Here is a 23155-nt window from a genome sequence, read left to right as displayed (position 1 = left end):
CATAGTGGATCTAACATAATAGTGAGAGTCCAGTCCATAGTGGATCTAACATAATAGTGAGAGTCCAGTCCATAGTGGACCAAACATAATAGTGTGAGAGTCCAGTCCATAGTGGATCTAACATAATAGTGAGAGTCCAGTCCATAGTGGATCCAACATAATAGTGTGAGAGTCCAGTCCATAGTGGATCTAACATAATAGTGAGAGTCCAGTCCATAGTGGATCTAACATAGTAGTGTGAGAGTCCAGTCCATAGTGGATCTAGCATAATAGTGAGAGTCCAGTCCATAGTGGATCCAACATAATAGTGTGAGAGTCCAGTCCATAGTGGATCTAACATAATAGTGAGAGTCCAGTCCATAGTGGATCTAACATAGTAGTGTGAGAGTCCAGTCCATAGTGGATCTAACATAATAGTGAGAGTCCAGTCCATAGTGGATCCAACATAATAGTGTGAGAGTCCAGTCCATAGTGGATCTAACATAATAGTGAGAGTCCAGTCCATAGTGGATCTAACATAATAGTGTGAGTCCAGTCCATAGTGGATCTAACATAATAGTGAGAGTCCAGTCCATAGTGGATCTAACATAATAGTGAGAGTCCAGTCCATAGTGGATCTAACATAATAGTGTGAGAGTCCAGTCCATAGTGGATCTAACATAATAGTGAGAGTCCAGTCCATAGTGGATCTAACATAGTAGTGTGAGAGTCCAGTCCATAGTGGATCTAGCATAATAGTGAGAGTCCAGTCCATAGTGGATCCAACATAATAGTGTGAGAGTCCAGTCCATAGTGGATCTAACATAATAGTGAGAGTCCAGTCCATAGTGGATCTAACATAGTAGTGTGAGAGTCCAGTCCATAGTGGATCTAACATAATAGTGAGAGTCCAGTCCATAGTGGATCCAACATAATAGTGTGAGAGTCCAGTCCATAGTGGATCTAACATAATAGTGAGAGTCCAGTCCATAGTGGATCTAACATAATAGTGAGAGTCCAGTCCATAGTGGATCTAACATAATAGTGAGAGTCCAGTCCATAGTGGATCTAACATAATAGTGAGAGTCCAGTCCATAGTGGATCTAACATAATAGTGTGAGAGTCCAGTCCATAGTGGATCTAACATAATAGTGAGAGTCCAGTCCATAGTGGATCTAACATAATAGTGAGAGTCCAGTCCATAGTGGATCCAACATAATAGTGAGAGTCCAGTCCATAGTGGATCTAACATAATAGTGTGAGAGTCCAGTCCTTAGTGGATCTAACATAACAGTGAGAGTCCAGTCCATAGTGGATCTAACATAATAGTGTGAGAGTCCAGTCCATAGTGGATCTAACATAATAGTGAGAGTCCAGTCCATAGTGGATCTAACATAATAGTGTGAGAGTCCAGTCCATAGTGGATCTAACATAACAGTGAGAGTCCAGTCCATAGTGGATCTAACATAGTAGTGTGAGAGTCCAGTCCATAGTGGATCTAACATAATAGTGAGAGTCCAGTCCATAGTGGATCTAACATAATAGTGTGAGAGTCCAGTCCATAGTGGATCTAACATAATAGTGAGAGTCCAGTCCATAGTGGATCCAACATAATAGTGAGAGTCCAGTCCATAGTGGATCTAACATAATAGTGAGAGTCCAGTCCATAGTGGATCTAACATAATAGTGAGAGTCCAGTCCATAGTGGATCTAACATAATAGTGAGAGTCCAGTCCATAGTGGATCTAACATAATAGTGAGAGTCCAGTCCATAGTGGATCTAACATAATAGTGGGAGTCCAGTCCATTGTGGATCTAACATAATAGTGAGAGTCCAGTCCATAGTGGATCTAACATAACAGTGAGAGTCCAGTCCATAGTGGATCTAACATAATAGTGAGAGTCCAGTCCATAGTGGATCTAACATAATAGTGAGAGTCCAGTCCATAGTGGATCTAACATAATAGTGAGAGTCCAGTCCATAGTGGATCTAACATAATAGTGAGAGTCCAGTCCATAGTGGATCTAACATAATATTTTGAAAGTCCAGTCCTTAGTGGATCTAACATAATAGTGAGAGTCCAGTCCATAGTGGATCTAACATAATAGTGAGAGTCCAGTCCATAGTGGATCTAACATAATAGTGTGAGAGTCCAGTCCATAGTGGATCTAACATAATAGTGAGAGTCCAGTCCATAGTGGATCTAACATAATAGTGAGAGTCCAGTCCATAGTGGATCTAACATAATAGTGAGAGTCCAGTCCATAGTGGATCTAACATAATAGTGTGAGAGTCCAGTCCATAGTGGATCTAACATAATAGTGAGAGTCCAGTCCATAGTGGATCTAACATAATAGTGAGAGTCCAGTCCATAGTGGATCTAACATAATAGTGAGAGTCCAGTCCATAGTGGATCTAACATAATAGTGTGAGAGTCCAGTCCATAGTGGATCTAACATAACAGTGAGAGTCCAGTCCATAGTGGATCTAACATAATAGTGTGAGAGTCCAGTCCATAGTGGATCTAACATAATAGTGAGAGTCCAGTCCATAGTGGATCTAACATAATAGTGAGAGTCCAGTCCATAGTGGATCTAACATAATAGTGTGAGAGTCCAGTCCATAGTGGATCTAACATAATAGTGAGAGTCCAGTCCATAGTGGATCTAACATAGTAGTGTGAGAGTCCAGTCCATAGTGGATCTAACATAATAGTGAGAGTCCAGTCCATAGTGGATCCAACATAATAGTGTGAGAGTCCAGTCCATAGTGGATCTAACATAATAGTGAGAGTCCAGTCCATAGTGGATCTAACATAGTAGTGTGAGAGTCCAGTCCATAGTGGATCTAACATAATAGTGAGAGTCCAGTCCATAGTGGATCTAACATAATAGTGAGAGTCCAGTCCATTGTGGATCTAACATAATAGTTAGAGTCCAGTCCATAGTGGATCTAACATAATAGTATGAGTCCAGTCCATAGTGGTTCTAACATAACAGTGAGAGTCCAGTCCATAGTGGATCTAACATAATAGTGAGAGTCCAGTCCATTGTGGATCTAACATAATAGTGAGAGTCCAGTCCATAGTGGATCTAACATAATAGTGTGAGTCCAGTCCATAGTGGTTCTAACATAACAGTGAGAGTCCAGTCCATAGTGGATCTAACATAATAGTGAGAGTCCAGTCCCTAGTGGATCTAACATAATAGTGAGAGTCCAGTCCATAGTGGATCTAACATAATAGTGGGAGAGTCCAGTCCATAGTGGATCTAACATAATAGTGTGAGTCCAGTCCATAGTGGATCTAACATAATAGTGAGAGTCCAGTCCATAGTGGATCTAACATAATAGTGTGAGTCCAGTCCATAGTGGATCTAACATAATAGTGAGAGTCCAGTCCCTAGTGGATCTAACATAATAGTGAGAGTCCAGTCCATAGTGGATCTAACATAATAGTGGGAGAGTCCAGTCCATAGTGGATCTAACATAATAGTGTGAGTCCAGTCCATAGTGGATCTAACATAATAGTGAGAGTCCAGTCCATAGTGGATCTAACATAATAGTGTGAGTCCAGTCCATAGTGGATCTAACATAATAGTGAGAGTCCAGTCCATAGTGGATCTAACATAATAGTGAGAGTCCAGTCCGTAGTGGATCTAACATAATAGTGAGAGTCCAGTCCATAGTGGATCTAACATAATAGTGAGAGTCCAGTCCATAGTGGATCTAACATAACAGTGAGAGTCCAGTCCATAGTGGATCTAACATAATAGTGAGAGTCCAGTCCATAGTGGATCCAACATAATAGTGAGAGTCCAGTCCATAGTGGATCTAACATAATAGTGAGATCTTATATGTAGGCCCGGTCGGTCATCTTGATAGTACTTCCTGTTGCCGGAGGACGCGGCGCGGCTCTACTTCCTGCTAATGAGGACATTTGCCGACCAAACTTGATAGCTGCTTCCATCAAGGTGAGCCAGCAAGGCCGTGAGTGGGGTGTTGCCATAGCAACTGGAAAACAGGGAATCCTGTGCTAACCTCACTGTGTCAATCTGAGTGTGTGCGCGATCTACATGCTCGCTGTTGCTATGGCAACGCAGCTGAACAATTTTCACAGTCGCCGTGTGAAACTACATCCTAACTGCTGACTCCGGCGCTTTCTGTCCTGCTGCGAGCGTCCACTGGCACACACACGGGACATGGAGGCGTGAAGCGTCCAGGTCACATGACACTCTTACATTCCAGGTCACATGACACTCTTACATTGTGATCCGCACATCTCAGCGTTGGTTTCCGAGGCCGGTGAAGGTAAAATAAGAGCTTCTTCAGCTCTTCCCCCGGGCTAAGTAAGACTGTAGCGGGCAGGAAGTGGACGTGACGCCTTGTTTAGGTGCTGAGACACGAAGCAATATTAAAATAAAAGTTCTCCTACCTACTGGCAGCAGTCCCATCAAACTTTTCCTGTGAGCGATCTGTGCTGGACTGATCCAGAGCCGGACCGCTTTATGGCTTCAGTGTTCTGGGTCGGAGTCTGGTACTGGTCCAGTGTGACGGGCGGCTCGGTGTCTCGGAAGGACGCAGCCGTGGGGACGCCTCGGGTGGGTGGCGGCAGCGGGACCTTCAGATGGTATTGTGGGAGCTGGCCGGCCCATCCTGTGTTGGAGAGGGAGGAAGAGCGAGAGGAAGATGGGGGTCGGGGGTGGGGGGGATTTGGGCGGGCGCGGGTCAGGATGTAAAAAGGGGGCGATGGAGGGGGGGGGGAGAAAGACACATAATGGTTAGGCTGCCGGAGACATGCTTATTGTCTCACACACACCAGGAAGTAGCTAAAACTAGCTTTCCGCTACGCCGCCAGGACTCGCTGGTACCTTGTTGCCACGGCGACGCAAAACAACAGGATGCCATGAGGGAATCAGAACTACGGCTCTTCCTGTGACTCATGCTTCCTGTTTCCTGTGTGTGTGGGCGAAGGAGCGGACGCGAGGAAGGAAAAGGTGAGAAGCTGGACCGCTCTGATAACACACGCACACATGCGCACGCACACACACACACACGCACGCACACACACACACACACACACAAACACACACACACACACACACACACATGCGCACGCACACACACACACACACACACACACAAACACACACACACACACACACACTCTTGATTTTCTCCTAGTGATGTTCAGGCAAACATCACAAAGTTAACCATGGAAAAAGTCTTCAAGTAGGAACACATCGCATTTGTCCTGGAGATGTAGCTCCCTTTGCCCATTACCATGGCAACCAATGACAGGAGCTGATAAAACCCACTGTTCACACACACACACACACACACACACACACACACACACGCTATCTTGTCAAATTTCTCACATCACTGGCGGCTGAAACAGAGGTGGCGCTTCTTCCTCAACTCCTAAAACATGGTGGACGCCAGACTCAAATCCACACAAACGTGTCTCATTGCGAGACGTTGCCGTGACAACCAGGTCTTGTGCCAAGAAGAGACGGTACACTTCCCGAGCAGATCATCTCCTAGATAGACGTTGTGAGACGACGGCCTACACACTCACCGCCGCACTTACATAACACACACACACACACACACACACTCGGAGGATGCTGGAGGAAAAAAAAAGTACAAAAAAAAGTCAAAGAGGAGGGGGGGGAAGGGGAGGAAATAAGGAGGTGAAGGTGAGGGAAGGAGGAAGAAAGGAAGCATATGAGGGAGAGGAGGTGGCAAGAGTGTAGAGGAAGGAAAGAAGGAGGTCCAATCAAAGAAGATGGTTAGAGCTCCTAACCAGCATGTTTTGTCACCAAAAAGTCAAGAATGAAGCTGAACGACACATTTCAAACCCAAACCAGGATTTTAAAGATGGGGGGGGGGGTCTTAAGACACATCCTATGGTCCCAGGAGCAACGTATCCATCTGTGTCTTTACAAAAGTCACCCATGAAGACATTTAAGTGGTTGATGGCTAGAAATGTGCTCGCCATGCCCACTCAGTTATGATGGGCGGAGCTTGGAGCAAAGGAAAGAAGGAGATGTAAAGGATACCAGCCAAGGTGGCTTAAAAGGAAGGACAGGTGTGAAGGTGGGAAAAGTTTCCCACACACACACACACACACACACACACACACACACACACACACACACACACACACGTGCATGGAGGAGTTGGTGCAGAGAGACTCACCCAGCAGATGAGCGACTTGTTCTCCATCATGATGGACTGATCAAGCAGGAGGAAGAGGAGGATGCTGATGAGGAGAGAGGTAGGAGCAGGACGAGTGGAAGGCTGCTGGCTTCAACCCACGCACACACTGCTGTGTGTGTGTGTGTGTGTGTGTGTGTGCACGTGAGCATGCGCACGCCATCTCCCACTCCAGTGCGTGGGTTAGAACACACACCTCTCTCTCTCGCTCGCTGGCGTCCACAGTGAGAGAGTCGGGGTGATCGGCGTGGGTGTGGAGGAGCGGCCCCGTCGCCGTGGCAACGATGCGATAGAGCAGGAAGGAGGGCGGGCGTCAGATCGTCTTCTCTGACCAATCCCAGTCAGCCTGCTGCATGATGGGAAATCAAATAGTTTCAGTCCTTCTTCGTTGGTATGGTCTGAGGAAGCCCTGTGGCCTGGAGGGCAACTTTCTGGTTGCCTAGCAACCCTCCAAGGCGTCTTCTCCCTCGCTGGATCCGCCCACCAGGTCAGGTAGGAGACCTGTGGAGGGTCAGACAGGACAACACTAAGGGAGGGAGTCACGTGATTGAAATATTTTTTAAAAACGGATACGTGCAACAGCGCCCTCTGCTGGATTCTTTCAGAGGCAAACTTCCACATCAGCCTACTTGGTCATCAGTGCGAGGTGCTGGTGGACAGTTGCCATGACAACCAGACCCCTGCAGATGCACCTCCTCTTCATATGACTTTGAATGGTTAGTGACTGCCTCATCAACCGTTGATAAACTATTGTTTAAAAGATAGTAATGATCAGATCAAAATCAGTAGGTGCGGGATGGACGTCAGACCCAGTAAAGATGAGAGAGATGGCGCCCTCTGCTGGCTGCTTCACATCACGGCAACTAAAAGATTCACAAAGTCTGTTTAATAAACATTTCAACACAATCCAACTTGATTGTACACATTTGATTTATTTAGTAAAAAAAGAAATACATCTATTTGTGTGAGTGCTCCAAACATTCACAAATGGTTTTCTACACCAAAATGCATCTATTTATCATTCTTCTTCTCCAGATTTTGGCACTGTCTACTTTCCACATTTTGTATCCAATTCAAACCGATCCAACTTCCAACTGTTCAGCCTATTTGGGAATCGCAGGCTTTCCCCTGAAAAATTCCCCAAATTCCCAGGTTTTCCGGGACATTTTTCCCATTCAAAATGATTTGGGCGTTTTTCAGACTTGCAACATTTCCACATTTTTCAACGATTCAAACCATTCCACCTTCAACATATTCTACTCATCCTGGACATTCAATCTATCATTTTTCCAAGTTCAAAAAAATTCCATCATTGCCCAGAATTCCTGTTTTTCAAACCCTTTAAACCGATTTAAACAATTCTGAAACCAACCAATTCAGCTCACTCAGGACATTCATGCTCCTAATAATAATATTAATTTAAAAAAAACAATAAAAAAAAAAAAAAACACTTTTCCCAAAATTCCAGGACCTTCAATGGAAATGAATGGGACATTTTTCCATCCAACATTAACACAATCCACTCATCCTGGACATTCAAACAAACACTTTCCCATGTTCCAAACTAAATTCTGGGTGTCCTGGAAATTCAAACTCTTAAACATTTAAACCATTGAAGTGATTCTTACATTCATACCACAAACTCCAAAAGCAGTGAAGTTGTCACGTCGTGTAAATGGTAAATAAAAAGAGAATACAATGATTTGCAAATCCTTTTCAACTTATATTCAACTGGGAATTTGATCAGCCTCCGCTTGGGATGGTTTCCTGCTGGCTCCGCTGTGAACGGGACTCTCGCGACTGTGTTGGATCCATTATGGATTGAACTTTCACAGTAGCATGTTCTCATAGTCATTATTGTCACCGACGTCCCACTGGGTGTGAGTTTTCCTTGCCCTTATGTGGGCCTACCGAGGATGTCGTAGTGGTTTGTGCAGCCCTTTGAGACACTAGTGATTTAGGGCTATATAAGTAAACATTGATTGATTGATTGATTGATTTAACCTTCCAACTGGAAAACTGTTATTTTTTGCAAATATTATCTCATTTGGATTTTGATGCTTACAGCATGTTTCAAAAAAGCTGGGAAAAGTGGCAAAAAAGACTGAGGAAGTTGAGGAATCCTCATCAAACACTTATTAGGAACATCTCCCCGGTGAAGAGGATAATTGGGAACAGATAAGTGCCATGATTGGGTAAAAAAGCAGCTTCCATAGAATGCTCACTCATTCACAAAGAAGGATGGGGCGAGGGCCACCACTTTGTTAACAAATGCGTCAGCAAATTGTCCAATATTTTAAGAACATTTCTCAACCAGCAAGGAATTTAGGAATTTCACAATCTCTGGTCCGTAATATCACCAAAAGGTTCTGGAGAAGTAACAGCATGTAAGCGACATGGCCGTGACCTTCGATCCCTCAGGCAGCACTGTATCAAAAAATGACAGTGTGTAAAGGATATCACCGCATGGGCTCAGGAACACTTCATAAAACCACTGTCAGTAACTACAGTTGGCCACCACATCTGTAAGTGCAAGTTAAAACTCTACTATGCAAAGCGAAAGCCATTTATCGACAACATCCAGAAATTATGCTGGCTTTGCTGGGCTCGAGATCATCTAAGATGGACTGATGCAAAATGGAAAAGTGTTCTGTGGTCTGACAAGTCCACATTTCAAATTGCTTTTGGAAACTGTGGACGTGGTGTCCTCCGGACTAAAGAGGAATAGAACCATCTGGACTATTCTGGGCGCAAAGTGTAAAAGCCAGCATGTGTGATGGTATGGGGGTGTATTAGTGGTCAAGGCATGGGTGACTTACACATGTGTGATGGTATGGGGGTGTATTAGTGGTCAAGGCATGGGTGACTTACACATCTGTGAAGGCACCGTTAATGCTGAAAGGTACATACAGTTTTTGGAACAACATATGTTCTCATCCAAGCAACGTTATCATGGACGCCCCTGCTTATTTCAGCAAGACAATGCCAAGCCATGTGTTACAACAGCGTGGCTTCATAGTAAGAGAGTGCGGGTACTAGACTGGCCTGCCTGTAGTCCAGACCTGTCTCCCATTGGAAATGTGTGGTGCAATATGAAGCCTAAAATATGAGGCAAGAGACAGTTGAACAACTTAAGCTGTACATCAAGCAAGAATGGGAAAGAATTCCCCTTCAAAAATGTGTCTCCTCAGTTCCCAAACGTTTGAGTGTTGTTAAAAGGAAAGGCCATGTAATACACTGGTAAAAAGGCTACTGTGACAACTTTTTTGCAATGTGTGGCCGCCATTAAATCCTAAGTCAATGATTATTAAGTATCTTGTCTTTGCAGTCTATTCAATTGAATAGAAGTTGAAAAAGTTTTGCAAATCATTGTAATGTCTTTTTATTTACAAATCACACACCGTGCCAATTTGACTGCTTTTGGCTTTTGTAGTTACTCTGTGCTGGTGTGTTTGCGTCCCTCGAGCAGCAGGTCCACGTAGGCGCCCGTCACCAGACTCTCCTTGGCCACGCCAAGCTGCTCCATCAGACCCTCGGCCACCTGCCGGCACACAAAACTCTCACGCTGAACAAGACTGCTCGGAGCGTGATGAAAACAAACACACCTGCTGTCCGTCCTCCAACGTCTGATCTGGACGCATCACCACCTAAAGAAAGACAGGTAAGACAAACCACCACAGCTAATTTTCCAGGGCCAATGAGACCTCCAGCTCCATGTAGTGTCCAAGTCCTTCCACCGTGTCCAGGTGGACCCGCGTTTGGCCAATTAGAAAGAGACGCCTCTCTTTGCGCACTTCACCTTTGACCCCAAGTGCGTCTGACAGCACGGCCTGAGGACACACAGTGGAAGTGAAGAGAGTATACACACTGGAAGTCTTTGTACACACTCCAATTTGAACTCAACTGCTGCTTTAGAAAAGGACCAACCCCTTATTCCACTTACTTTAACTCAACATTTTGGGTTCATTTTTTCAACACAACTTTTGCGTTAAACTATTTTAACCAAAAAGTTGAGTTATGCTAACTCAATGTTGGGTTATTCCAAACCCAACTATTGGGTTTGAACTATTTTACCCAAAAGTTAAGTTATGCTAACTCAATCTTGGGTTATTCCAAACCCAACTATTGGGTTTGAACTATTTTACCCAAAAGTTAAGTTATGCTAACTCAATGTTGGGTTATTCCAAACCCACCTATTGGGTTTGAACTATTTTACCCAAAAGTTGAGTTATGCTAACTCAATCTTGGGTTATTCCAAACCCAACTATTGGGTTTGAACTATTTTACCCAAAAGTTGAGTTATGCTAACTCAATCTTGGGTTATTCCAAACCCAACTATTGGGTTTGAACTATTTTACCCAAAAGTTGAGTTATGCTAACTCAATCTTGGGTTATTCCAAACCCAACTATTGGGTTTGAACTATTTTACCCAAAAGTTAAGTTATGCTAACTCAATCTTGGGTTATTCCAAACCCAACTATTGGGTTTGAACTATTTTACCCAAAAGTTAAGTTATGCTAACTCAATGTTGGGTTATTCCAAACCCAACTATTGGGTTGAACTATTTTACCCAAAAGTTGAGTTATGCTAACTCAATGTTGGGTTATTCCAAACCCAACTATTGGGTTTGAACTATTTTAACCAAAAAGTTGAGTTATGCTAACTCAATCTTGGGTTATTCCAAACCCAACTATTGGGTTTGAACTATTTTACCCAAAAGTTGAGTTATGCTAACTCAATCTTGGGTTATTCCAAACCCAACTATTGGGTTTGAACTATTTTACCCAAAAGTTGAGTTATGCTAACTCAATGTTGGGTTATTCCAAACCCAACTATTGGGTTTGAACTATTTTACCCAAAAGTTAAGTTATGCTAACTCAATGTTGGGTTATTCCAAACCCAACTATTGGGTTGAACTATTTTACCCAAAAGTTGAGTTATGCTAACTCAATCTTGGGTTATTCCAAACCCAACTACTGGGTTGAACTATTTTACCCAAAAGTTGAGTTATGCTAACTCAATGTTGGGTTATTCCAAACCCAACTATTGGGTTGAACTATTTTACCCAAAAGTTGAGTTATGCTAACTCAATGTTGGGTTATTCCAAACCCAACTATTGGGTTTGAACTATTTTACCCAAAAGTTGAGTTATGCTAACTCAATGTTGGGTTATTCCAAACCCAACTATTGGGTTGCGCAATTTAGAACTCCATGACCCAATACTTGGTTAAAAATGATCTATTTTACTGCTGGTTTGTCCTACTCCTTCACAAACTGATAAAAAAGATTTTTATTCCATTAAAATATACTTAAAAGCAAGATATGAGTGACATTTTTTGTTTGTTTTTTTTAACAAGAATTGCGGTGTATGGTCATAGTAGTTCTATGCAGCATGCTCAAATATTGGCAGGTACAAAAGATGTGTGATTGTAAATAATCCATCCATCCATTTCCTACCTCTTATCCCCTTAGGCTCCATCGCCCCCCACGTTCCCGATCTCAGCTACAATTGTGCGGAAGGCGGCGTACACCCTGGACAAGTCGCCACCTCATCGCAGAGGTGTTATCGTAATTATAGTGTAGGGAGGTGTGGCCGGCGCGTGTGCAGAAGGAAAGGTCACCGCCTCTGTCTATGTTGCTGAGGACGAGCACCATCGGATAGGGGCGGGGCATGTGCTGACGGCGAGACACAGCTGGCAGGTGATTAGATTTCACAGGTGGTACATGTTAATCTAATCATCTGTTGTCTTTAACAGTAAGTGGCCGGGAACAGGAGGAGAGAGAGGATACGGACGTGGCTGAAAAGTCAGGTCCTGCTGGAGAGAAAATCTTTTGATAAAATCTATGTACGTTAAAACCTGGTTAAAAACTGCACACTTGGCTCCGGTACTGTGTCTAACAGTGGATCTGCTGGGAAGCAACTTCCACAATTAAATAAAAGCCATCACTCAACCCTTTTCTTGCAAAGGCACATAACTGGTTATCTTCCACCGCAAGTTAGGAGTTGCCTCGCCGCAGATGTTTGTGTTTTTCAGCCTGCAAACAGCCAAGGACAGACCTTAAGTACCTCAATGAAGATAAGGAAACAAAAGACAAACGAAGATAAGGCAACAAAAGACAGACAAAGCAGAGAGAGGGCGAAATCACAAGGCTCAGCACATTTCCATTCTGAATAATCACGCACTGTGTCTACTGGAGCTGCTTGCATAATATGTGACCCCTCCCTTTAGAAGCAGCCTCAGCGATGTAACTAGGGAACTCCGGAAAAAAAAGGTGTGTGTGGGGGCTGTACCTCAGAGTGTAGGGGAGACTGTAACTGAGTGTGCAGCTCCATGCTTTCTCCTCATGAGCAAAATTGAACTCTGTCTCTGCTTGATTCCTTGCTTCTTGTCTGTGTGACCCGTTTTAATTTTTTATTAAAAGAAAAATGATACAATAAATTTATTTTTCAAACTGAGACTCACTGACTTTGGCTCATTTTCTGTGAAGTACATACAGTGGGGCAAAAAAGTATAGAGTTAGCCACCGATTGTGCAAGTTCTCCCACTTGAAATAAAGACAGAGGTCTGTAATTTTCATCATAGGTACACTTCAACTGTGAGAGACAGAATATGAAGAAAAAATCCAGGAATTCACATTGTAGGAATTTTAAATAATTTACTTGTAAATGATGGTGGAAAATAAGTACTTGGCCAACCATTCAAAGCTCTCACTGATGGAAGGAGGTTTTGGCTCCAAATCTCACGATACATGGCCCCATTCATTCTTTCCTTAACACGGATCAATCGTCCTGTCCCCTTAGCAGAAAAACAGCCCCAAAGCATGATGTTTCCACCCCCATGCTTCACAGTAGGTGTGGTGTTCTTGGGATGCAACTCAGTATTCTTCTTCCTCCAAACATGACGAGTTGCGTTTATACCAAAATGGATACATGGATGATACAGCAGAGGATTGGGAGAATATCATGTGGTCAGATGAAACCAAAATAGAACTTTTTGGTATAAACTCAACTCGTCGTGTTTGGAGGAGGAAGAATACTGAGTTGCATCCCAAGAACACCACACCTACTGTGACGCATGGGGGTGGAAACATCATGCTTTGGGGCTGTTTTTCTGCTAAGGGGACAGGACGATTGATCCGTGTTAAGGAAAGAATGAATGGGGCCATGTATCGTGAGATTTTGAGCCAAAACCTCCTTCCATCAGTGAGAGCTTTGAATGCTTGACCAAATACTTATGCTGTCCTCTCCAAGGTTTCTCATGGTCATCATTGTCACCGACGTCCCACTGGGTGTGAGTTTTCCTTGCCCTTATGTGGGCTCTACCGAGGATGTTGTTGTGGTTTGTGCAGGCCTTTGAGACCCTAGTGATTTAGGGCTATACAAATAATCATTGATTGATTGATACTTTTATTAGTAGATTGCACAGTACAGTACATATTCCGTACAATTGACCACTAAATGGTAACACCTGAATAAGTTTTTCAACTTGTTTAAGTCGGGGTCTACGTTAATCAATTCATGGTACAAATATATACTATCAACATAATTCAGTCATCACACAGGTTAATCATCATAGTATATACATTGGGAACAACAATAAGTGCATTACACAGGGGTTAATAGACAGTTTGGTACTTAAACCTGACAAGATTAATCCTTGATAAAATTTCCTTCCAGAAAAAAGTACCTTTTTGATAAAAAAGGCATTATACCCAAAAATTAGTTAATCATTGGAAAAACAACCCAAAAAAGGTTCATAGTTTGGAAAACCCAGAAATAGACTTAAAATAATACCCTTATAACTAGGGATGTCCGATGATATCTGACCTACTGAAAGCCACTACTAGCCACCACGCAGTCTGATAGACAATATATCAATGATGAAATATTAACATTGCAACACATGCCATTTTTGGTTTAGTAAATTGCAATTTTAAATTTCCCAGGACTTTTTTCTTGAAAACGTGGTGTAATGATGACGTGTACGCGTGACGTCACGGGCTGTTATGAATATGAGCGCTGCACACACACACAGCTAAAAGTCGTCTGCTTTAACGGCATAATTGCACAGTATTTTGGACATCTGTGTTGCTGAATCTTTTGCAATTTGTTCAATTAATATTGGAGAAGTCAAAGTACAAAGACGGAGTTGGGAAGCTTTAGCCTTTAGCCACACAAACACACGGTGATTCCTTGTTTAAAATTCAGGGAGGTGAAACTTTAGTATGGATCACAGCGGACATGGATCCCGACTACATGTCAACCAGCAGGTTTGGGTGAGAAAATTGAGGTTAAAAAGTCGCCTCTTACTGGATATCAGCTGAGCTTGTGTCGTCCATACAGCTGCCGTCGACTTCCCCGAGACACTGTGCGTCAACACCCGGCCGTGGACGTACACTTCTGACTATCAGGTACTGTTAAAACTCACTAAAACACTAGCAACACAACAGAAAGATAAGGGATTTCCCAGAATTATCCTAGTAAATGTCTCTAAAAATAATGCAACCGCGTTTTTTTTTTTCCTAGTCCGTCGCTATCAATATCCTCAAACACCAATCTTTCATCCTCGCTCAAATTAATGGGGAAGTTGTCGTTTTCTCTGTCTGAATAGCTGTTTTTGTTGGAGGCTCCAATTAAAAACAATGTGAATATATGAGAAGTCATCAACATGTGACGTCATCGTCTGAGACTTCCGGTAGAGGCAGGACTTTTCTCCAGTTGCCAACTTTTTCCTGGATGTTCTCTACTAAATCCTTTCAGCAAAAATATGGCAATATCGCCAAATGATGAAGTATGACACATAGAATGGAGCTGCTATCCCCGTTTAAATAAGAACATCTCATTTCAGTAGGACTTTAAAGGCACTGCCTTCGCGTACCGGCCCAATCATATAATATCTTCGGCTTTTCACACATACACGTGAATGCAAGGCATACTTGGTCAACAGCCATACAGGTCACACTAAGGGTGGCCGTATAAACAACTTTAACACTGTTACAAATATGCGCCACACTGTGAACCCACACCAAACAAGAATGACAAGCACATTTTGGGAGAACATCTGCACCGTAACACAACAGAACAAATACTCCTTGCAGCACTAACTCTTCCGGGAAGCTACAATATTCACCCCGCTCTACGCCCCCCACCCCGCCTACCACAACCTCTTCATGCTCTCTCATGGCCCAAATTCCAAGCTGCTGTTTTGAGGCATGTTAAAACAAACAATGCACTTTGTGACTTCAATAATAAATATGGCAGTGCCATGTTGGCATTTTTTTACATAACTTGAGTTGATTTATTTTGGAAAACCTTGTTACATTGTTTAATGCATCCAGCGGGGCATCACAACAAAATGAGGCATAATAATGTGTTCATTCCACCACTGTATATATCGGTATGGGTTGATATCGGAATCGGTAATTAAGAGTTGGACAATAACGGAATATTGGATACCGGCAAAAAAGCCATTATTGCACATGTCTAGTAAACATTGAATGATTGATTGATTGTGTGTACCTTGAGACTGGGGGGGTCCGAGGTGGGACTGATGGAGTAGCGAGACAGTTTGGGCCCGTCAGTGTCGGGACGCTCGTAGAAAATCAGCTGACCGGATCCGTCCTAAAAACAAACACTGTCAACGTCTAAAGAGCGAGAGACATTCCTCGCTTAAAAGACGCACCATGAAGTCCCTCAGTTTGAGTCGTCCTCTGCTGCTGCTGAAGAAGGTGTCGTGCTGCCTGATGATGCTGCCTTCTGATTGGCTAAGGTCAGACGCCATCTTGGCGAACTGCAGGGGGTCGCTGACCTTGGCCTTGATTTCCACGTTAGATGGCATGCTTTGATTGACTGATGGATTGATTGATACTTTTATTAGTAGATTGCCCAGTACAGTGCATATTCCCTACAATTGACCACTAAATGGTAACACCCCAATAAATTTTTCAACTTGTTTAAGTCGGGGTCCACCTTCATCAATTCATGATACAAATAAATACTATCAGCATAATACAGTCATCACACAAATTAATCATCAGAGTATATACACTGAATTATTTACAATCCACGGGGAGGGATGTGGAGGGCTTTGGGGCGGGGGGCTTAGGTTTGGTTGATATCAGTACTTCAGTCATCAACTATTGCATCATCTGAGAAATGGACATTGTAACAGTGTAGGTGTGACTTAGTAAGATATGTACAGCCAGTAGTGAACATAGTTAGCTCAGAAAGCATAAGAACACATATATACATTTGATTTGATTATTTACTTTTGATTATTTACAATCTGGGAAGATGGGGGAGGGGTTAGTCTATAGGGTTATAGTTGCCTGGAGGTGTTCTTTTAGTGTGGCTTTGAAGGAGGATAGAGATGCACTCTATATTGATGTGGCATAGAAAGAGAATGAGTTAAGACCTTTGTTTAATCGGAATCTGGGTTTAACGTGGTTTGTGGAGCTCCCCCTGGTGTTGTGGTTATGGCGCTCATTTATGTTAAGGAAGTACTTTGACATGTACTTGGGTATCAGGGAGTTGTAGCGGATTTTATAGACTAGGCTCAGTGCAAGTTGTTTTACTCTGTCCTCCACCCTGAGCCAGCCCACTTTGGAGAAGTGGGTTGGAGTGAGGTGTGGTCTGGGGTGGAGGTCTAAAAGTAACCGGACTAGCTTGTTCTGGGATGTTTGGAGTCTAGATTTGAGGGTTTTGGAGGTGCTGGGGTACCAGGATGTGTAAGCGTAATCGAAAAAGGGTTGATTGTGAGTTCCTGCAAGAATCTTGATGGAGATTTTGTTGACCTGAGAGGAGATTCTGTAGAGAAATCTCGTTTGTTGGTTGACCTTTTTGATGACCTTGGTTGCCATTTTATTACAGGAAAGATTAGCCTCTAGAATGGAAGCTAGGTAGGTGATCTCATCTTTTCTGGTAATAACAATGTCACCCACTTTAATAGTGAAGTCACTGACTTTCTTAAATAGGATGGATTCCGTTTTACCCAAGAGTATGGATAGCTTGTTGTCAGCGAGCCAGGTTCAAATTCTACAGAGTTAGGCACGGAGGATTTGTTCCAACTGTGTCTTGTCCTTGCCAGATACCAGCAGGGCCAAATCATCCGCAAACAGGAACAATTCACAGTCGCATACTGATGACATGTCGTTTACGTATATTATGAACAGTAAAGGTCCTAATATACTGTCTTGGGGGACTCGGCAGCTGACTGAGGGGAGGAGGGGGGGGGGGGGGGTGACAAGGTGCCTTTCACCTCTACCACCTGTTCCCTCCCCTCCAAGTAAGATTGTATCCAGGTTTTATCAAATCCGATTGCTGTGAGCTAATCCAACAGTAGGCTGAGCATATTGTGAAATCCCCAAAAGAGGACACATACATGCATGCCAAGGCCGAGACTAGGTGAACATTTGCCAATGATACTTGAACTTGCTTTATAAATAATACATATATTTAAATAAACCATTTTTTCACCTGTGTTGACAGCAGTGTTGGCCAAAGGATTTTTCAAAATGGGGTCCCACAGTAAATTTTTGAGGTCCCACTTTATTGTAAGCGTTTTGAAAACCAATGATAAATGTATTGATTATCCTATTGTATCTCACACTCTATATTGTGTTTTGGAAAAATGTTGTCATAAACCTTACTTGATTCATAAAAACAAAATATATATATAAAAGAAAATTGTATACATATATAAATGTATTCAGTTACAAACATTTATTCAATTTCTTCTTTCATTTATGAATCTAAACTTTACCGCTGCGGCTAGCTTTTTTAATGTTTTTATTCAATAAGTTGTAGGTGTATTTATTTCAGTATAAAAGTGTACAAAGTGTTTTTCTTGGGTCATGAAATGATAATGGTGTGCCAGGGCATACATACATTTTATATTTAAGGCTTGAATCTCTGGAGTCTACATCAACTTCACATCTATCCCTCATTTCAAAATGTTTTAGTTTTTTTATGTTTTTTGTTTGTTTGTTTTCTGCCCTTTTTTGTCAAACAAAACTATGGTTTTAATGGCAAACACACACAATTTGCAAAATCTTCCCCCAAAAATAAGTTTCAAAGTGGAATATTGGATGTGAAGTAAGAGGAACCTCATATAGGGCAATAATTCATAATAACAATAATTTTGATTCAATATTATGTTTTGAGCAATGACAGTTTGAAAGAAAAAATTTAAGATTTGTTTTATTGGTCAACATTGCGACTTTTTATAAGTTACATTTCACCTTTAAGCTTTTTTATTTCACTTTTATGTTTTGTTTATTTTAATAGTACTTGCAGCATCGCGTGGACATCGGGGACGGTACCTCTGGATTGGCAGACCGGGGTGGTGGTCCCTCTCTTTAAGAAGGGGGACCGGAGGGTGTGTTCCAACTATTGTGGATCACACTCCTCAGCCTTCCCGGTAAGGTTTATTCAGGTGTACTGGAGAGGAGGCTACGCAGGATAGTCCAACCTCGGATTCAGGAGGAACAGTGTGGTTTTGGTCCTGGTGGTGGAACTGTGGACCAGCTCTATACTCTGGGCAGGGTCCTTGAGGGTGCATGGGAGTTTGCCCAACCAGTCTACATGTGCTTTGTGGACTTGGAGAAGGCATTGGACCGTGTCCCTCGGGAAGTCCTGTGGGGAGTGCTCAGAGAGTATGAGGTAACGGACTGTCTGACTGTGGCGGTCCACTCCCTGTATGATCAGTGCCAGAACATAGTCCACTCCCTGTACGATCAGTGTCAGAACATAGTCCGCTCCCTGTATGATCAGTGTCAGAACTTGGTCCGCATTGCCGGGAGTAAGTCGGACACGTTTCCAGTGAGGGTTGGACTCCGCCAAGGCTGTCCTTTGTCACCGATTCTGTTCATAACTTTTATGGACAGAATTTCTAGGCGCAGCCAAGGCGTTGAGGGGATTTGGTTTGGTGACCGCAGGATTAGGTCTCTGCTTTTTGCAGATGATGTGGTCCTGATGGCTTCATCTGGCCAGGATCTTCAGCTCTCACTGGATTGGTTTGCAGCCGAGTGTGAAGCGACCGGGATGAGAATCAGCACCTCCAAGTCCGAGACCATGGTTCTCGCCCGTAAAAGTGTGGAGTGCCATCTCCGGGTTGGGGAGGAGACCCTGCCCCAAGTGGAGGAGTTCAAGTGTCTGGGAGTCTTGTTCACGAGTGGGGGAAGAGTGGATCGTGAGATCGACAGGTTGATCGGTGCGGCGTCTTCATTAACGCGGACGTTGTACCGATCTGTTGTGGTGAAGAAGGAGCTGAGCCGGAAGGCAAAGCTCTCAATTTACCGGTCGGTCTACGTTCTCATCCTCACCTATGGTCATGAGCTTTGGGCTATAACCGAAAGGATAAGATCACGGGTACAAGCGGCCGAAATGAGTTTCCTCCGCCAGGTGGCAAGTCTCTCCCTTAGAGATAGGGTGAGAAGCTCTGCCATCCGGGAGGAACTCAAAGTAAAGCCGCTGCTCCTCCACATGGAGAGGAGCCAGATGAGGTGGTTCGGGCATCTGGTCAGGATGCCACCTGAACTCCTCCCTAGGGAGGTGTTTAGGGCACGTCCAACTGGTAGGAGGCCACGGGGAAGACCCAGGACACGTTGGGAAGACTATGTCTCCCGGCTGGCCTGGGAACACCTCGGGATCCCCCAGGAAGAGCTAGACGAAGTGGCAGGGGAGAGGGAAGTCTGGGCTTCCCTGCTTAGGCTGCTGCCCCCGCAACCCAAGCCTCAGATAGGCGGAAGAAGATGGATGGATTAATAGAATTTTAAGAATGTGCCGTGGGCCTTTAAAACATAAGCTGTGGGCCAAAAATGGCCTCCGGGCCACACTTGACATCGCTGCTACAGAAAACAAACAATTAAATCTGATAAATGTATAAACAAAAAGCAGAGCCTGGCGACGCATGCGCGTTTATTTTAACTCTCTCTGTCTCTGCTCCGCCCTCACGAATGCTGCTGCGTGCGCACACCTTCACAATTAATTTGTTTTTCAACCCCTTCTTAATCCTGGACGTAGGTTAAAATGACATGCAACCCCAACTGCAAATGTTGGACATTTGACGCCCATTCCGGACAGCCCCGCCAAAGAGGACATGACCGGGGAAAAGAGGACGTATGTCAGTCTAAAGAGGGAGGACAGCAGAGTTGCTAAGCAGCAACATGCTAGCTATTAGCCTAGCTATGTTGAAAGTAGCTTAAAGTCACGAGCAGTCAACTAAAGTAACGACACAGACAACTTACTCGCAGATGAAATTCCAAAAATGTAAACTATGCTATTTTCGCGGCTCGCCCCAGTTGTCGTGTTTGTTTGTGCGGAGAATCGACGCTCGAGTTTCCCGCGGAAAGTTGGGGAGTCTGACAGCAGTCAGGAAGCCTCCCGGGCTGGCAGACGAGCGACCAAACACCGACCCTGGATCAGCGCACGGCCACCAACGTTCCCCCCAGAGGCGCACGAGGCCCAGAAAACCGACCCTGGACCAGCGATTGATAGCACGTACCTTGGTTGAATGACATGTGTATTCAGGCAGTCTTGCTCTACCACATTATATGGCACGGAGAGCTGAATACTAACCAGTACTGTCCCCTAGCGGTCATACCTGCAATAACATCTGATCATAACACTTTAAATCTTCCAAGATTTTTTTTTTACATAATTAGAACAAAAAACATAAACTAAAAAAAAAAACAATATACAAATATCTATCCGTCCATCTTCTTCCACTTATCAGAGATCAGGCCGCAGGGGCAGCAGCCTAAGCAGGGAAGCTGTATATGTATGTATATTTACGTATATATAGATATGTATAAATATATATATATACATATACATACATTCACATGTATGTATGTATATGTATCCATCCATCCATTTCTTCTGCATAAACAAGGTCAGGTCGCGGGAGCAGCAGCCTAAGCAGGGAAGCTATATATGTATGTATATTTACGTATATATAGATATGTATACCCCAGGGCAGCTGTGATGTAGCTTACCACCACCAGGTGTGAATGAATGTTGAGTCCCATTTCTCTGTGAGCGCTTAAAGTGTTTAGAAAAGCGCAATTTAAATCTAAGTTATTATTACTATTATATATATATATATATATATATATATTTATACATACATACATACATTTATGTATGTATGTATCCATCCATCCATTTTCTTCTGCTTAAACAAGGTCAGGTCACGGGGGCAGCAGCCTAAGCAGGACATATATATATATATATATATATATATATATATATATATATATATATAAGAAGATGGACATATATAGGTACTTAAACTCCTCCACTTGGGGCAGGGTCTCCTCCCCAACCCAAAGATGGCACTCCACCCTTTTCCGGGCAAGAACCATGGACTCAGACTTGAGGTGCTGATTCTCATTCCGGTCGCTTCACACTCGGCTGCGAACCGATCCAGTGAAAGCTGAAGATCCCGGCCAGATGAAACCATCAGGACCACGTCATCTGCAAAAAGCAGAGACCTAATCCTGCAGCCACCAAACCAGATCCCCTCAATGCCTTGGCTGCGCCTAGAAATTCTGTCCATAAAAGTTATGAACACAATCGATGACAAAGGGCAGCCTTGGCGGAGTCCAACCTTCACTGGAAACGTGTCCGACTTACTGCCGGCAATGCGGACCAAGCTCTGACACTGATCATACAGGGAGCGGACCGTCACAATAAGACAGTCCGATACCCCATACTCTCTGAGCACTCCCCACAGGACTTCCCGAGGGACACAGTCCAATGCCTTCTCCAAGTCCACAAAGCGCATGTAGACCGGTTGGGCAAACTCCCATGCACCCTCAAGGACTCTGCCAAGACTATAGAGCAGGTCCACGGTTCCACGACCAGGACGAAAACCACACAGTTCTTCCTGAATCCCAGGTTCGACTGTCCGGCGTAGTCTCCTCTCCAGTACACCTGAATAAACCTTACCGGGAAGGCTGAGTGTGATCCCACGATAGTTGGAACACACCCTCCGGTCCCCTTCTTAAAGAGAGGTACCGCCCCCGATGTCCACACGATGCTGCAGAGTCTTGTCAACCAAGACAGCCCCACAGCATCCAGAGCCTTAAAGAGCTCCAGGCGGATCTCATCCACCCCTGGGGCCTTGCCACCGAGGAGCTTTTTAACTACCTCGGCCCCAGAAATAGGAGAGTCCACCACAGCTTCCCCAGGCACTGCTTCCTCATAGGAAGACGTGTTGGTGGGATTGAGGAGGTTTTCGAAGTATTTTTTCCACCTATCCAAAACATCCGCAGTTGAGGTCAGCAGAACTCCATCCGCACCATACACGGTGTTGACAGTGTACTGCTTCCCATTCCTGAGGCGGCGGGTGGCGGTCCAGAATCGCTTCTAAGCCGTCCGGAAGTCGTTTTCCATGGCTTCCCCGAACTCCTCACATGTCCGAGTTTTTGCCTCCGCGACCGCTGAAGCCGCACACCGCTTGGCCCGTCGGTGTCTGTCCACTGCCTCCGGAGTCCTGCGAGCCAAAAGAACCCGATAGGACTCCTTCTTCAGCTTGACGGCATCCCTTACTGCTGGTGTCCACCAACGGGTTCTAGGATTGCCGCCCCGACAGGCACAAACTACCTTGCGGCCACAGCTCCATTCAGCCGCCTCGACAATAGAGGTGCGGAACATGGTCCACTCGGACTCAATGTCCAGCACCTCCTTCTTGACATGTTCAAAGTTCTTCCGGAGGTGCGAATTGAAACTCTCTCTGACAGGAGACTGCCAGAAGCTCCCAGCAGACACTCACAATGCGTTTGGGCCTGCCAGGTCTGTCCGGCATCCTCCCCCACCATCGCAGCTACTCACCACCAGGTGATGATCGGTTGCGTAAGCACAAACAACAGTCAGGACCTGTCCCCCCACCCGAAGGCGGAGGGAGGCTACCTTTTCGTCCACTTGGTTGAACTCCAACGTGTAGGCTTTGA

The 23155-nt window shown here is 44.2% G+C and overlaps 1 protein-coding gene and 1 long non-coding RNA gene across 3 annotated transcripts in view; one reads left to right on the top strand and one right to left on the bottom strand.

Annotated features, from left to right (window-relative positions):
- Nucleotides 1-9418, bottom strand: part of shank3b (SH3 and multiple ankyrin repeat domains 3b) — a 48618-nt gene extending 39200 nt beyond the window's left edge. For both annotated transcript variants that reach the window (XM_061912119.1, XM_061912120.1), the window contains exons 1-2: nucleotides 6182-9418; nucleotides 4413-4633 (exon numbers count right to left, since the gene is read on the bottom strand). The gene's annotated coding sequence lies outside the window, so the exon portion shown is untranslated. The remainder of the gene's footprint in view (nucleotides 1-4412; nucleotides 4634-6181) is intronic.
- Nucleotides 4762-7565, top strand: LOC133560050 (uncharacterized). The gene is made up of 3 exons (XR_009808373.1): nucleotides 4762-4974; nucleotides 6805-6915; nucleotides 6986-7565. It is a non-coding gene; the product is annotated as an uncharacterized LOC133560050 (long non-coding RNA).
- Nucleotides 9419-23155: the final 13737 nt, after the last annotated feature.

The sequence above is a fragment of the Nerophis ophidion genome, linkage group LG10, assembly GCF_033978795.1.
Source record: "Nerophis ophidion isolate RoL-2023_Sa linkage group LG10, RoL_Noph_v1.0, whole genome shotgun sequence".
Taxonomy (NCBI): domain Eukaryota; kingdom Metazoa; phylum Chordata; class Actinopteri; order Syngnathiformes; family Syngnathidae; genus Nerophis; species Nerophis ophidion.
This window is presented reverse-complemented; position numbering and strand designations above follow the sequence as displayed.